Raw genomic sequence first — 15,489 nt, 5'->3', positions numbered from 1 at the left:
AAAAAAGTAATAAAAATTGACAATAACAAATGCTGGCAAAAAAAAAAAAAAAAAAAAGTGACAGCCTCAGCTGGCATACAGTTTTTGTCCTCGTCCTTTGCCCACAGCCTTTCCCATGTCCTAGTACAGGACGCAGATACGACGCCTATAGGCAGAGCAGCTACTTTGCAGCCATGGGGATAAGAGACATGCAAAGCGTGGCAGAGCAGGAAGACGGAGGGAGCCCAGGCTCTACTGGTGTCATGGAGGTGTCACGTCACATGTGTACAATGGCTTCCGGATTTCTTGTTGTGTAAGCAAACTGAGCCTATTTGGGAAAGTCACTACAGTCAAGGCTGCTATGTTGCAGCCAAACAAAATCTTAATTGATGCACCATGAAAGGAAACAATAGAAATATGAAGTTATCCTAGTAACATGAAGAGAACCATAGTCAGCTTCCAGGGCAGCGAGAGGCATGTCAGGAGGATTAGAAGATGAATTCTTTGAGACATCCCTCAAGGAGACCCTTGATAAAGTACAGTTACCAGAAGACGTCATCTGTGTCATAACAGGAACTCCGGCTGCAGACTTTAACGCTTGAGCTCTCAGAGGAGCTCTCTGACTCAAATCTGGCTTGGTACCAATCTTTCCATTTTGGGTGTAATGGAAAGGGTAAGCCAATTTTAAAAATCCACCCCTAATTGTATAGTTGCACAAACACTCCCGCTATATGTAAAATAATGCTTCTTATAGCACTGTCTTAATAACAGAAAGAGCAACATTTAAATGCCCAATAGGGGAGTAAATAAATTATGGTATTAAATACCCACACTTTGGGATACTATACAACTTTTTGTAAGTTCAGATCTGTAAACACCTCTAAAGTTCATTGTTAATTTTAAAAAGCAAGTAGTCAAAATATGATTCCATGTATTGAAAATAAAAATAAGTATATTAGATATTTATGTAAAAATGTATAAACAGAGGACTGGAAGGATGCACCCCAAATTATTCACCATTCACAGTGATTACCTCTAAGGAAGGAGTACCCTATCTGCATCTGTATTATTTGAATGTGTACAATTATGACTTGTATGATTTAAATATTTTGCAAAGATACTTCGGCACTCCCCTCAAGTGAAAACTTGTTTTGGCAGAGTGTTTTCACCACATTTTGTTAAATTTAAACACATTGTTCTTAAGAAATATTATAAACATTTTTATATAAAATTTTATATAAAATTTAGTTTTGAGCATAATGCTTTTAACAAACATTTTTTGAAAGGGAGAAACCATATTTATACCTGAAAAATGAGTTATGTAAAAAGCTGTTGGAATTTAAATAAAACGCAGTGGAGCTAACAGTCCTTGCAGCTGTAGTCCTCAGTCCCCTAGTAAAAATTGTAGCATAGAGGCTGGGCTGCCACGCCATCCCTGAGCCTGGGCATCCCCCTCTCTGCATCTCTGAAGGAGGACACTGGATTGAGTTCTGTGCAAACTGCAACACACAGACTAGGAAATGACTCCAACCTCTTAGATAGAAAGAATCTTGCTAGCAGAGGCCCCTGACACAACCACTGATAGCCAGCAGCAGCCAAGGTAATGTGACATTGACCCATCCCCGTGAGGCACGAGGAGTGCCCCCCATCAGCCTTCCCTCCTCATCACCTCCCTGCCTGCTTCAACAATGAAGGAAATAAATGCAAGTGTTGAGCTAACCTAGAGTGTGTGTCTGGGTCATCAGTGATTTCTCTTGGTATGGCCTACCCTCTGAATTCTGAACACAGGTTTTACATTTAAATGTGAGTCTGAGTAAAGCAACAATGCAAATGTCTTGAGGTGTTACTCATTATTTAGGGATAGAGGAAGAGGAGAAAGGACAGACAGACTCTGAGATCAAATAGATGCAAATTCAAATCCAGACTCTGCTGCTTAATGCCTGTGTGTACTTGGGAAAGTGAACTTAATCCCTTTGTTTCTAAATCTGTAAAGTATGCTTTAATGGGCTGAAAAATATTTCCTGCACAAAGAGATATCTGTGTCCTAATCCCTGGAGCTATAATTTTTACCTTGTATGGCAAAATCTCTGCAGATAGGATTAAGGGTTTTGAGATTGGGAGATGACCCAGGTGGGCCCCACATGCAATCACATATATCCTTACAAGAGGGAAGCCGAGGGAGATTTGACACTGAGGAGAAAGAGGCATTGTGACCACAGAGGCAGAGCTTGGAGTGATGCGATGCAGTCACTCCAGAATTCCCAGATGTGGAAGTGGAATCTTCAAGAATGATGAGGAGTTGACTGGGGAGAATCTGGATAAAACATTAATGCAGGGAAATCATTTGGGAAAGACACAAAGACAAGCAGCATTCAAACAGCGAATGTTTCTGTATGATTCAGGTCTAGGGCCAGGGGAGGGGGAGACAGAAGGGCAGCAGGAGACAAAACTGAAGAAAGAGTTAAGGATAAGATAGAGAAGGAGGATCCTGATCAGAAGCACTACTCCCCCATCTGAGAGGCCTTATTCTTCCCAGGAAGAGTGGTACTATTTCTTTGGAGAGTACCTATCTGGCTTCAATCAATGGGCAAAGGTCAGCACGGCACACACAGCAGCAGACGAAGAGGGTGGGATAAACCAACCGGAGCTGCTGGTCCTCAGTTCTTAGCGACCTGGGTCATCGGATTCTGCCCCTCTCCCCACTGCTCAATCTAACAGATTTATCATGGAAAAAACTGGTTCACCTTATACTAGTTTCACTCTATATATATTGAGCCATGAGTCCCTCCTTTCCACTTTAACTAGCAATGTGAACCCATCTATTTTTAGTGTCCCAGAAATTGGTTAAAATTTTTGGTTTGCTGATATCCCTACTCCAGGTCTCTGTATTTGTGACTGCATTACCCTTTGTACTTTCTATCATCATTTCAGTGGGTTTTTTAGGAAGAGAGATGAACCCATGTGTTCAATTTACCAGCTGAATCATAAGCCAAGCTTGGACTGATCCTGTGCGCAGCTATGTCCACCCAGGTATAACTAAATATGTGTCTCTGGTTTCGTGTGAAGAAAAAGTTAAGAACAGGAGACATGGGACGACATGACATGCTAATTACTTTCAAAGGACTGACAGGCATTTATTTATCAATTCAGCAAATAGTAGTTGAGAGCTACTAAAGGCTAGGAAAGATGCTTAGTGTTTTTTTTTCTTTTTTTTTTTTAAGATTTTATTTATTCATTTGAGAGAGAGACAGAGCATGAGTGGAGGGGAGAGGCATGGAGAGGGGAGCCTGATGCAGGCCCGATCCCAGGCCCTGGAGATCATGACCTGAGCCAAAGACAGATTCTTAACCATCTGAGCCACGCAGGCACCCTGATACTTGGGTGTTTTCATACAGAAAATGAACGGCAGTCCTTGTTCACTGGGAGCCAGAGCTTTGTGTGTAAGTAAGCTTACAGTGACGTTATGTGAAGGTATTCAGGAAGCTGTTCAGCAGAAGTGACCTTTGAGTCTCGCCAGAAGTATGTAAACATAGTCCTGATGGTGATGAGATGATACCAACATATTTCAAGTAGGGAAATAATATGATCAAACTTCTTCAAGTGTCACTACAAACATATTTTGGAGAATAAATTGAAGGTGGGGGTGAGGTGTGATTTGATGCTGTTGAGAAACTCTTAGAGTAATCTGCCTGAATGGTAACTCAAGGCCTAGGTGCTACTCACCTACTTATTGTTCTAACAAGGGATGACACACATGTGAAGTACTCACTATTGCGATGAGAACAAAGCAGCCACTCAATAATGAGAGGAACGTACAAACCTTACTCTATTTGGTTCTCTTAACAATCACACAAGGTGTTATTAAAAATGTATTACAGTGAGGGGCGCCTGGGTGGCTCAGTCGTTAAGCGTCTGCCTTCGGCTCGGGTCATGAACCCAGGGTCCTGGGATCGAGCCCCGCATCGGGCTCCCTGCTCCGCGGGGAGCCTGCTTCTCCCTCTCCCACTCCCCCTGCTTGTATTCCCTCTCTCACTGTGTCTCTCTCTGTCAAATAAATAAATAAAATATTAAAAAAAAAAAAAAATGTATTACAGTGAGGAAACCAAGGCTCAGGATGTTTAAGAGACTTACCTAAAGGTTCACAGCTTGTAAGTGGCACAGTTGAAAACCAGCTCCAAATTGGTCTGACTCCCAAATTGGGGCACTTTGAAACATCAGCCCATATTGCTCACTGTCTGAACAATTCTGGGATCCAGAAATCTACTTGGCAGAGATACAGATGGAATTCAAACACATGAGTACAAACACCTCCAAAACCTTCAATTCTGTGCTCCCATTGTTCTCCAGACTAGAAGCAAACCCACAGAATCTGAAATAATCCAGAGCAAATCTGACAGCAGGGAGTGAGAGAAGTGATGTGGGCACCACAGGTTCCTGAGATTACTTGATTTCCATTCCCATTAATGGGCAGCATCTACCACATTATTTAGGATAATTAACTGTAAGTCTCAAAGGAATATGTCCATTCCCTCTCTATTGCCTCTCTGATGGACATAAGGATGAGGTCAGGAGAAATGACAAAATACCTCTATGAAAATGAGTCCCTTGATCTGAGCTCCAACTATAAATCCATATTTAATTTTTTTCTTCTATCCTCCCATACCTTGCTAAAGTCATTGTCTTATATGATTTATAAGGATAAAAAAGCCTGGAGGAACTTGTATTAAGCAATTACCCCAAGGACCAGCAAACACAAACTCATGATATTTACTTAAAATTCTCAGTTCTGTGGATATGTCAAGGTCTTTATAAACAAAACTGACTTTTTCAGGGTTGGCAAATTAGCACCATGTCCAGAATAATCATTTTCAAAAGGGAATGACATGTCCTTATTTTCCATCCCTGTTCATTGGTGACAGGTGCCATTCCAAGTAACTTGCAAAATAAATTCTGAAAATTGTATGGAATATGTCTAGGATATCTTTTTCATGAAATAAAAAGTTCTCTGTGTCATGAATGGTAAATGAGAAGAGGATGTATGGAATTTATACTCAAGGGAAACTATAAACTTTAAAGAAACTATCTTCTTTGTTGATGAATTTTGTTTCCAAGTGTTTCACAAGACAACAATGGGGTGATCAGGAAGACCACCCAGGTGGATTCTATCAGAGAACTTACATATAGCAAACTGATTGGGGAGTAACAATGGACTGAATGCTTCAGTGGCAAAAACCTCTCTTGATGGTGAAAAGAAGAAACTAGATTTTTAATCTAATACAGAGAGGTTTACCCTGAAATTCCACTCCTAGTAATAAATCCAAAATAACTGAAAGCAGAAACTCAGATATTTGTACACCCATGTTCACAGCAGCATTATTCACAATAGCCAAAAGGTGGAAACAACCCAAATGTCCATCAATGGATGAATGGATTACAAAATGTGGTATATACACATAATAGGATATTATTCAGCCATAAAAAGATGAAATTTTTATAGATGCTACAACATAGCTGGACCTTAAAAATATCACGTTTAGTGAAATAAGCCAGACACAGAAAGACAAATATTGCATGATTTCACTTTATATGAGGTGCCTAGCTAGAACTGGCAAATTCACAGAGACAGAAAGTATAATGGAAGTTAACAGGGGCTGGGGGGTGGAGAAGAAGTTACTGTTTAATGGGTACAGAGTTTTTATTCAGGAAGATGAAAATGTTTTGGATATAGATAGTAATGATAGTTATAAAACATTGTGAATATATTTAATGCCACTGAATTATGCACTTACAAATGGTTAAAGTGATAAATATTATATTGTATATATTATACCATAATGTGTTTTAAAAAAGAAATTTTATCAATATCACCATAAAAAGATTTAGAGTCTATATAATGTGGAGACAGTTAATCTAGGACTATAAATTACAACAAAATGAGGTATTACAGGAATTTTCAAACGTTTTAAAATTAATGGAGGGGCGCCTCGGTGGCTCAGTCATTAAGCGTCTGCCTTCGGCTCAGGTCATGATCCCAGGGTCCTGGGATCGAGCCCCGCATCGGGCTCCCTGCTCCCCGGGAAGCCTGCTTCTCCCTCTCCCACTTCCTCTGCTTGTGTTCCCTCTCTCGCTGTGTCTCTCTCCGTCAAATAAATAAAGTCTTTAAAAAATAAAATTAAATTAATGGACCCTTGAAGAATCTTCTGGAAGCTATGGAACCCCTCTCTAAGGAAAAAAAAAACCACACTGTTGTGTACAATTTGAGGGACAGGGATTATGTACCTCCATGACACCACAGTCACTGGAGACTCAACAAGAGTCTAAGGCCCCCTACTGAGGATGTCAGATGCCTTTCACTGAAGGAAGGGAAATCTCACTGGCATGGTATCTCCAACTTCAGCTACAGGTCTAGAAAAACTCTGAAATCACATATGGAATAATAGAACAAAAGGACACCATTATCAGTCCAAAAGCTCATGGACCCATGAGAGCAATTTCAGTATTGTCTAAACTAAATGCCTTTCTAACAACCTCAGATCACGAATGGTGACTGGTAATGAAATCAGTACAAAGGATAAAGAATTAAACAGTAAGACCTCACTCATTAAAATATAGAATCATGTTAATAAGCTATTGCATTCATCTTTTGGGTTTTGTTTTTTGTTTTTTTTTAAGGAAAACTTAATAACATCCTTTCTGAATGAAAAGAGGTTTTTGTATCCGGTTGTAATTTGGAAGGAACAACTAAAATTATACATTTCAGAGAAATAAACACCCTTTCATTACTGGTCACAAAGTTCTATTTTTACATTACTAGTTAAGGCTTACTATTCTCTCTGAAATTTCTTGTATTGGCAGCACTTCTATGCATTTAGTAAAAATTGGTACTTCATAATCCTGGGATGTAAAGTGTAACAAATTCAAAAAGTTTTAAATAATAATTTTGTTTGTTTCTAGCTCTCAGTGATTAAATATTCAGCTTCTATGTTGACTTATTCTCAACAAATTCAAATAATAAAAGCATTTAAGTGTAGACTATTGCTACCGCATTTCTAATAAAGGTATAAATCAGCACCTACCGATGAAAAGAACAAGAGAGAATAATGAAAAGCCGTATGAATTGTGTATTTAAACTTTTAAGATAAATAATGGATCCCTTTGAGATTTTTGTGAATATAGAGTGCCACAAAGTCAAATGACACATGTAATTAAGTCTAGCCTAGTAATAGTCCTTGACCATTCCCAAATCTAAATATAATTCAGTGTTTTATTCTAAGTTCATATTCATCCTACCATATAATCTAACAAATTCAGCCTGACAGAGTTTTCCATAACGACATCCCCCGCTGAGGCCCAACATCCCATTTTCATTGTCCTGCTGATCTCATTTCCTTTTATCTGTATTTAAGACTTTCCCTCCTGAATTAAAACAAAGGCCATAGGAAAGATGGGCTAAGAAACACTTTTAAGGCTTTCCACCACACTCTGTTTAGAATTCAGTCGGTGTATAGTCAACCAACACTTACTCCATTTCCACAAGAGTAATGCTTTTTACTGTGGTGATAACTAGAAATAAATGTGATTATTTAAAGATTTGTTCAAACACTTTTAAATTTATATCTTTTTTATATGCCATAATTGTACTATGGTCTATAAATCTTTGGATAATTTGATAAGTGGTACAATTGAGCAGCATGCTCCAAAAGGTAGCATGTGTATTGTTACTGATGTGCAAGATGATTTTACATGGGCAACTGTTAGATTTTTATAACAGTTATATTTTTATTTTTATGTTTTTCTCATAGCTATTGCAAATAACACTGCATCTCCATTTATAGCAGAAATAGAACATTTCCTTTTTGAATAGTTTTATTTAAGTTTAGAATGGATATGTGTGAAAGAAAGCTATTAAGTAAATAAGATTACAGGTACACTGTTACAGCAAAAATTGGGAAAATGGTACAAAAGAGGAATATACACTGTATGGAGGCATAAAGCAAGGAATAATCAACTGTGCTTGAGCCTGAAATGAATTCTCTCCGAGGGAATTCCCTAAGAGGACAAGGAAAGAGGAAAGGCATTCCAGAAAAAGGGGACTATGTACAAAGACTCTGACAGGAGCTCTACCTTTGGTATATGTGAGTGCTGGTGGGTTCATGTGGCTGGTGGGGATGAATGAAAGCCTGTGAGGCCGAGAGGCAGCAAGGCGGCAGATCACAGAAGACCTACTTTGCTGTACTAAAATTAATATGCACTTTAAAATTAATGTAGACAACGGGAATCCACTGACGGATTTTAAGTGAGAAGGTACAGGCTGATCTGTGTTGTAAAAGAGAGCTCTGGAATAGCTTGGAACCCAGAGGAAGGCAAGGAGACCATGAGAGAGATTTGTTAGACACGCTGTGGAGGCATAAAGGAAAAGGCCAGGAGACCACACTCAAACTCCATATTCCAGTTGTAAGATAAACGAGTCACGGGAATAGGAAGTACAGCAAAGGGAATATAGTCAATGAAATAATACTGTGTGGTGACAGATAGTGACTATTTGTCATGGTGAGCATGGTGTAATGTAAGTAAGGTCGATTCAGTATGCTATACACCTGAAACTAATACAGCATATTTCAACTACACTTCAATAAGAAGAAAAACTACACACAAAATATTTCTGAATGACAAGGGTAACATAAACATCCTTAAAAGGCAAGTGGTAGAGTAAAAGGAAAACCTTTTACCATCATCCCAGAAAAAGTTCATATGCTTAATACATAAAGAGCAACCCCAACTCAATAGAAATTATTTAAATTTTATTACATTATCATGAAAAAATCATGAGAATAGGTAATTCACATAAAACACATTTTAATTCACAGAAAAACAGAAAAGCCTAACCAATGTATGAAAACACCAAAAGTTATTGATGATCATGAAAATATGACTTTAAGAGAATGAAGTACAGCATTTTGCCTATCAGATTGTTAAAAACTGATAATATTTAGAGTTAGAGTGTGCATAAAAGAACACTTTCATATAATGTCATATAATGTGGAACAATAAACTGATGCAGGGAATATACCATCAATGGTAAATGGCTTGTCTTACTCAAAGTAATTTACAGTCTTAAAATTATATTCACAAAATCTGTAAAAGAAGAAGAAAAACAGGGATGTTAATATGTTCAGTGCCTAACCCAACCAATAGAGTGTGTACCACATTTATGAAAAACACAACTCACTACTTCCCTCCTCCACAAAATAATAAATAAATTCCACTAACTGATCTAATGTAGTGGAGGTGGTCAGGGAAAACAGAGGAGAAATATGAGATATTTAAGAGAATAAATTTATAGATTTTAGTGACCTGGTATGTGGGAGGTAACAAGAGGAAAGAATACATTACTGTTCCATTTTGGACAGTTCGGTGGTATCATTCCCTCAGATAAGAAACACAAAAGAATGTTTGAGAATAAAGATAATTAGTTCATTTTGGGACCTGATAGTTTTGAGGAACCAATGGTATGCTCAAATGAAAATATCCAATGAAACTTTTGAATATTTGAGTCTGGATCTCAGGAGAGTATCCAGGCTGATGATATATTTTTCAGAGTCAACAGGAGATGGTGAAAACCTGGCTTTGGTGAAATTACCAGGAATTTATGTATCATGAAGAGAGGAGAACCAAGACAGGAGCTTTGACAATACCAGTGAGTAAAGGGAGAGCAGAGGAAGGAAGCACACTGCTATGGTTTGAATATTTGTGTCCCCCCAAGTTCAAACATTGAATCCTAACCCCCAAAGGTGATGGTGTTAGGAGGTGGGGTCTTTGAGAGGTGACTGGGTCATGAGGGTGGAGCCCTCTTGAATGGAATTAGCACTCTTATAAGAAACCCCACAGAGATCCTAGCGTCTTCTACCATTTGAGGACAAAGCAAGAAGGCAAATGCTATGGATCAGGAAGAAGACTCTCAACAGAGCGCAACAATGCCAGCACCTTGATCTTGGACCTCTAGCTTCCAGGACTGTGAGAAATAAGTTTCTGTGTTTATAAGCCACCCAGTCTAAGATATTTTATTGTAGTAGCCCAAACAGACCAAGACACACACCATGGAGGTGCTTGAGAGGTGACTTCATGGACCCACACCCAGGCTCAGACAGAAGGCATGTCCTTCCCTCAGCTAACTGGCCTGGATACCAAGGCCTCAGTTCTGCCACCCTGGTGGCCAAGTGGGAGCCTAAGTCTGTGATTACCAGCCCCCCATCACTGCTAGAAAAACGGTGTTAAGTGAAGGTGAGCCAATGCATCTTCTTTGTCTGAGTTGGGGAATGTATCCTTGGTTCCAGAGGAAGAAAGAACACTGTTCCTAAGGAAAAGTCTTGAAGCTAGCAGCCACATGGGTTCTTGGCCCACAGACACCTCCTCCCCTGGATCCAGACACAACGAACCTGGCAAGGAAATAATCATGTCTCTTTTCTCATATATTATTGAGCGATCTATGCCCTTTTGCATATACACACAAAAATAATCATATTAGTCCAATTGGATTAGTCCAATGCATATCATTTGTAAGCCTCCTGAGAAAAGATGGAGAATACTTGCCTTTGTCTTCAGAAAATCTGATTGAAGCAGATCATACATATGTTTACAAAGGATAAAGAACCAGATTAATTTAAGTAGGTAAAGCTACAGGGAACATTAGTCACACACATCATTCATTAACAAAAGCCATCTGAAAAAACTAGAATAAAAAATCATCAATGGCTAGCTGAAATTCAGTAAGATATACTCTGATCCATACTCGTTACTTAGCAAATCTCAAGGTAAATTTATTTATAAAATCAAATCTTATTCTGCTGTCCTTTCACAGAAAATCTCAGGGTAGATTTAGTTATAAAAAACAAAGTCTAGTGAAAGAAAAAATAATTAAACATATTGAAAATTAAGTATAAGTTTAGAAAGTATGAAGTAGTGTGAGTAACAAATGAAATCAAATATTCTGACCACTCTTTATCTATTCTTTTTTTTCCTGTTCTTAAAAATAAAAACCAAATTCTTATGGATCCCCAATTCAGTATTTGCTGTTAAGTAAAACCTAAAAATTAACGTGTCAGCATGAAAACCACTGTGTCTCACCTAGCTCTTTTAATAAATTCTAGTAAAACCGTAACTATGGAATCTTGAATTTGCTGGGTCTTTGGGTAGGACTCTAAAATCTTTTATTACACAGGGATATTTGTTGTAATGTTCTTTATTATAATGGTACTTAACATATGTTTCAATTCTTCATGAAAAGTAAGATTATTCTTTACCTAGGAACATACTGAAATTCCATGACTAATTAATTATACATTATTTTTTCTCAGAACACAGATACAGAATATTTTAACCCTGCTGAACCCAAGAACCCCTGCAATACTGCTAAATTTCAAGAAGGGAAGACAATGGCTTTTCGTCTATGCTGGATGACATTTAAAATGTCTGTGTCCTCTCTGCCTTCCAAATACATGTGGCTCACAACATGAAAGAAAGGAATCAGAAAAGAAATAAAGAGTAAGGGAAAAAAATTGAGGCCGGATGACAGGCTCATTAAAATGTGCGGAAAGCATCTCTGACTCCCTCGAGAAAGCTGTTATCGTGAAATAATCACATTGACGAACATGGAAAGAGTGGACTCCGGCAGGGGCCTTATATTGCACCCAAGAAGTTGGTGATTATATCCTGGAAATGTGACCCCCGTGAAAGCCTGGCTGCTTTGTTGCTTAATAGAGTTCACAGAAAATGCTTGTCTCCAAAATGAGATTTCTCCCTCATTCACTGTGCAGCCGGGGAGTCTTGACAGGATGAGCAGGGGGCCATTTCTCCTAATAAAGGCGTGGGGGGGGGGGGCGCAAGAACCCCTGGGGGCAGAAGATTGTAAGCAATCAAGCTCAATGTTGCAGGGAAGAGCTCTTGCCTTCTGCTCAGTTGTCAAGTGGTCATAAAGGAAGGGTTAAGGAAGCTGCTAGAATTTGGCAGACATAAGGGATAATAGGTTAGATGGACCCATTTTTCTTAGCAATTATCCCATTTCCATCTCAGGGGCTAGGAGAAATATTCTCTTGCTGCCTAAGCAGCCTATCTATGTATACTGTTTGGCTCTAATTAGAATCTTTGTTAGTCTTTCCATTTTCTCACCCTGTTGGCTCAAAAATCTTAGGTATATTTTAATCTGAAGGCACTGAATGGAACGTTTTCCCTCGATGCAGCTGGAATGTGAGACAATGGGAAGGACAATGGCGGGGGTGGGGGTGGTAGTGAAAGGAAATAGTATAGTTGGGGCCACAAGTGAGGGAGGCCTTTGGAAAACCCCAACTCTGGGTTTGTAAACAGGGATGCATTCCCAAATCATGATGATTTCTGGTTTAAACACGATTAATTTATATTTTTTAATGAAAAGGCAAATAGCACAAAAATGTGTACTTTGTGATTCCTTTAATATTTGCTAATGTATATACTTGTATGTTTTCTTTACATATGAATGTAAATGCATTAAAAGAAACAAAATTATACTCTGCTATTAATGGTAACTATTTCTAGGGTGTCAGTGGGATGAGAGGCAAGAGTGAAAAGAGACCAACTCTTTAATCATGAACACAGTTCTTCAATGTTAGGAATATTCCCACAGGAATGCATTCATGTGTTACCTGTGTAAACTAATAAGTACTTTTCAAAAGATCGGGGGGCAGGGAATGTGGTTGGTCTATGATTAGATCTGGACATGGATGTGGAATAAAATTTTACCATAAATTCAAGGATTTCCAGACACAACTATAACCGAAGGATATTCTAAAATGAATATTCACACCAGGGAGGGTCTGTCCCCATCAAAATGTTCTTTGAGGTTAGGTCAGAGACCACTAAGTGCTTGAAGGTCACAGGTCTTAGATATGTGTTTATCAAAATAATGTGTCTTCCCTGGAATCCCCCAAAATGTTCCTGACACGGTATTACAAGAGCTCTTCAAATGGTTCCTAACTCTGTAAGTAACATGACAACCCCGCCAAAGTGTGAAAACTGAGGCCCAACCTTGACATACTGATTGAGTTACCACCAGAACTGGTGTGATCTCCCTGTTGTGGGTACACACCCTATATATTAGAGACTGAAAAAAAAAAGTAAATTGAAATGTCATGTTTTTTTTCATACCAAAACGTTTACAAGCCTAAGGACTGGCACAATATGCTGTATGTAGTTCAGGACACATCCTGGGAATTCGGGAACAGCTCACTTCCTAACATAAGACTAAAAACTGCCTAACAAATCTCATATAACACTTGGAAATGCAAGCCAAGAAGCCAAATGAAAATATTTTTGATTGTAGGTTTTCAGCCTGAGCATTAAGCTCTGGTTTTAGTGCACCCTGGAATCAGTAACTTCCTCCATATGTTTCTGTTTGTTAGAGGTAGGCTTGCTTCAATGCAGTGATGTGGGGTTGGGTGGCAAATGAGTCAGGAAATGTTCAGAATGAAAGCCAGGCATTCAGTCACTCACATCATCCTCTCTCCAATTTCAAGAGGCTGGTTCATACCATGCCACGTGCAGCTTCTAGAACAGAGGGCCAAATTGGCCCAAATGTCTAAAATCCTTTTAGTTGAATCCATTATACTAATATCTGACAATTATGAACTAAGTCTCATTTAACATGCTTGGACGCTCTCTCTTAAAAGGCAATAATTACTGAAAAGAGTGAGTTGTATAAACCTGTTTCCCAGCACGTTGGTTGACAAGACACCCCACTGGTTATAATGCAACCATCAGGCAGAGCTTTTTATATTTAATGTTGAACAAATTATCCTTCATAAATGGCAGATTGAGGATTCTCACTGTCAATCTTGCTTTCCATCCAGCTACATTTCCATTTCACAGAACATTTTGAATCTAGCTGAGGGAGGTCCCTAAAAATATAGAGCAAAAATAAATGCACAAGGAAGAAGTCTAATAAGAACCTCTCTGCTAAGTCAATAACGGTTAGGTATTTTTTGGTGAAAACCCCCTCAAAGGGTGACTTCCAAAACCCTGAGATCGGTGTGTGCCTCTGCATCCACGGCAAGAGTATCAAGAGGAATAGGGTTGGGAAGACTTGTGTTTGCGCCATATCAAGTGCCTTACGTTGCAAAAATATATAGAATATGAAGCTGCAATGCATTGTTAAAAGTCATCTAATCTGACCCACTGTGGAAATTTCCATTCAAGTGGAAATTCAAACTCCATGGGATTACTCTTCATACTGGGTCATTCAAGGTCTCCTGAAAGGAATCCTTTGCATTGCTGGGCAGCTCTCTCCCCAAGTTCTTAATCATGAGCCACAACCTATAGACTTTTTTTCTAATTTTTTCATATTAAAAATATAATGTATTATTTGTTTCAGGGGTACAGGTCTGTGATTCATCAATCTTATATAATACCCAGTGCTCATTACAACACATACCCTCCCCAATGTCCATCACCCAGTTACCCCATCCCTCATCCCCCTCCGCTCCAGCAACCCTCAGTTTGTTTCCTAAGATTAATAGTCTCTTATGGTTTGTCTCCCTCTCTGGTTTCCTCTTGTTTCATTTTTATTTCTACCCATTTCCCCCTCCAGAGAAACATCTGATTTTGCACCACAAACCTTCCTTGCTAAAATATAAAATTGTATGATCCCCCTTAAAAATGTTTTAAATCATGACATCACTTAATGAGGAATAAGACAAAAAGTAATTTTAAATGACTCTTCCATTTTATATGAGGATATTATTAAACATTCTGTTAGAAAGTTTGTTTTATCATAATCAGGAATACAGAGCAAACATGCAAAGATAAATTTTTATTTTTCCCTATTTATCAAGTTCTATAAATGATGTAATCTACTTTAATCATGTGAAAAAATGCATTCAGGTTATACTGTATGTAGTTTGCAAAAGAATGCATCTTGAACTGAAGATTAAATTTTAAGTATCTGTTTTAATATCAAGAATATTGTTTACTAGGCACTGGAGATGAAGAATATGTAGAAGATAAAGAATCTGTAGAGCCCGTCTCCACCCCCAGAGATGCTGATTCAGTTGTTCAAGAATGAGGCTCTACTGCTGATATCTTGTGAAATCTACTCAAAGGATTTTATTGTAGATCAAGTTGACAACCACCAGTCATTGGTGATAGTCACTCTGAATGAAATGCAGGTTAAAACTGTTCACCCACAAGACATTTGAAATACCTATACCTGACAAAGAACACATAACGAGAGTATACAAAGAACGATTACAGACTTTTTTTAAAGAAGGAAGCCCCATTAAAAATGTGCAAAATCTTGGACAGGCACTTCATAAAAGAGAATATCCAAATGACAAATTAAAAAAGGGTCTTTGTTTTCATTAGTCATCACAGGAATGTAAATTAAACACAGTGTAATACCAGACACCAGACACCCACCAGAATGGCTAACATGAGCAAGCCAGACAATATCAAGTCTTGTCTAGGATGAAGAGCAACTGGAATTCT

General features: G+C 38.4%; 1 long non-coding RNA gene across 1 annotated transcript in view; it reads right to left on the bottom strand.

Moving 5' to 3' along the window:
* Positions 1 to 15,489, bottom strand: part of LOC116639467 — a 76,014-nt gene that overhangs the window by 7,448 nt on the left and 53,077 nt on the right. The gene's annotated exons all lie outside the window — the stretch shown is intronic.

The sequence above is a fragment of the Phoca vitulina genome, unplaced genomic scaffold (genome assembly GCF_004348235.1).
Source record: "Phoca vitulina isolate PV1807 unplaced genomic scaffold, GSC_HSeal_1.0 scaffold18, whole genome shotgun sequence".
Lineage (NCBI taxonomy): Eukaryota > Metazoa > Chordata > Mammalia > Carnivora > Phocidae > Phoca > Phoca vitulina.
This window is presented reverse-complemented; position numbering and strand designations above follow the sequence as displayed.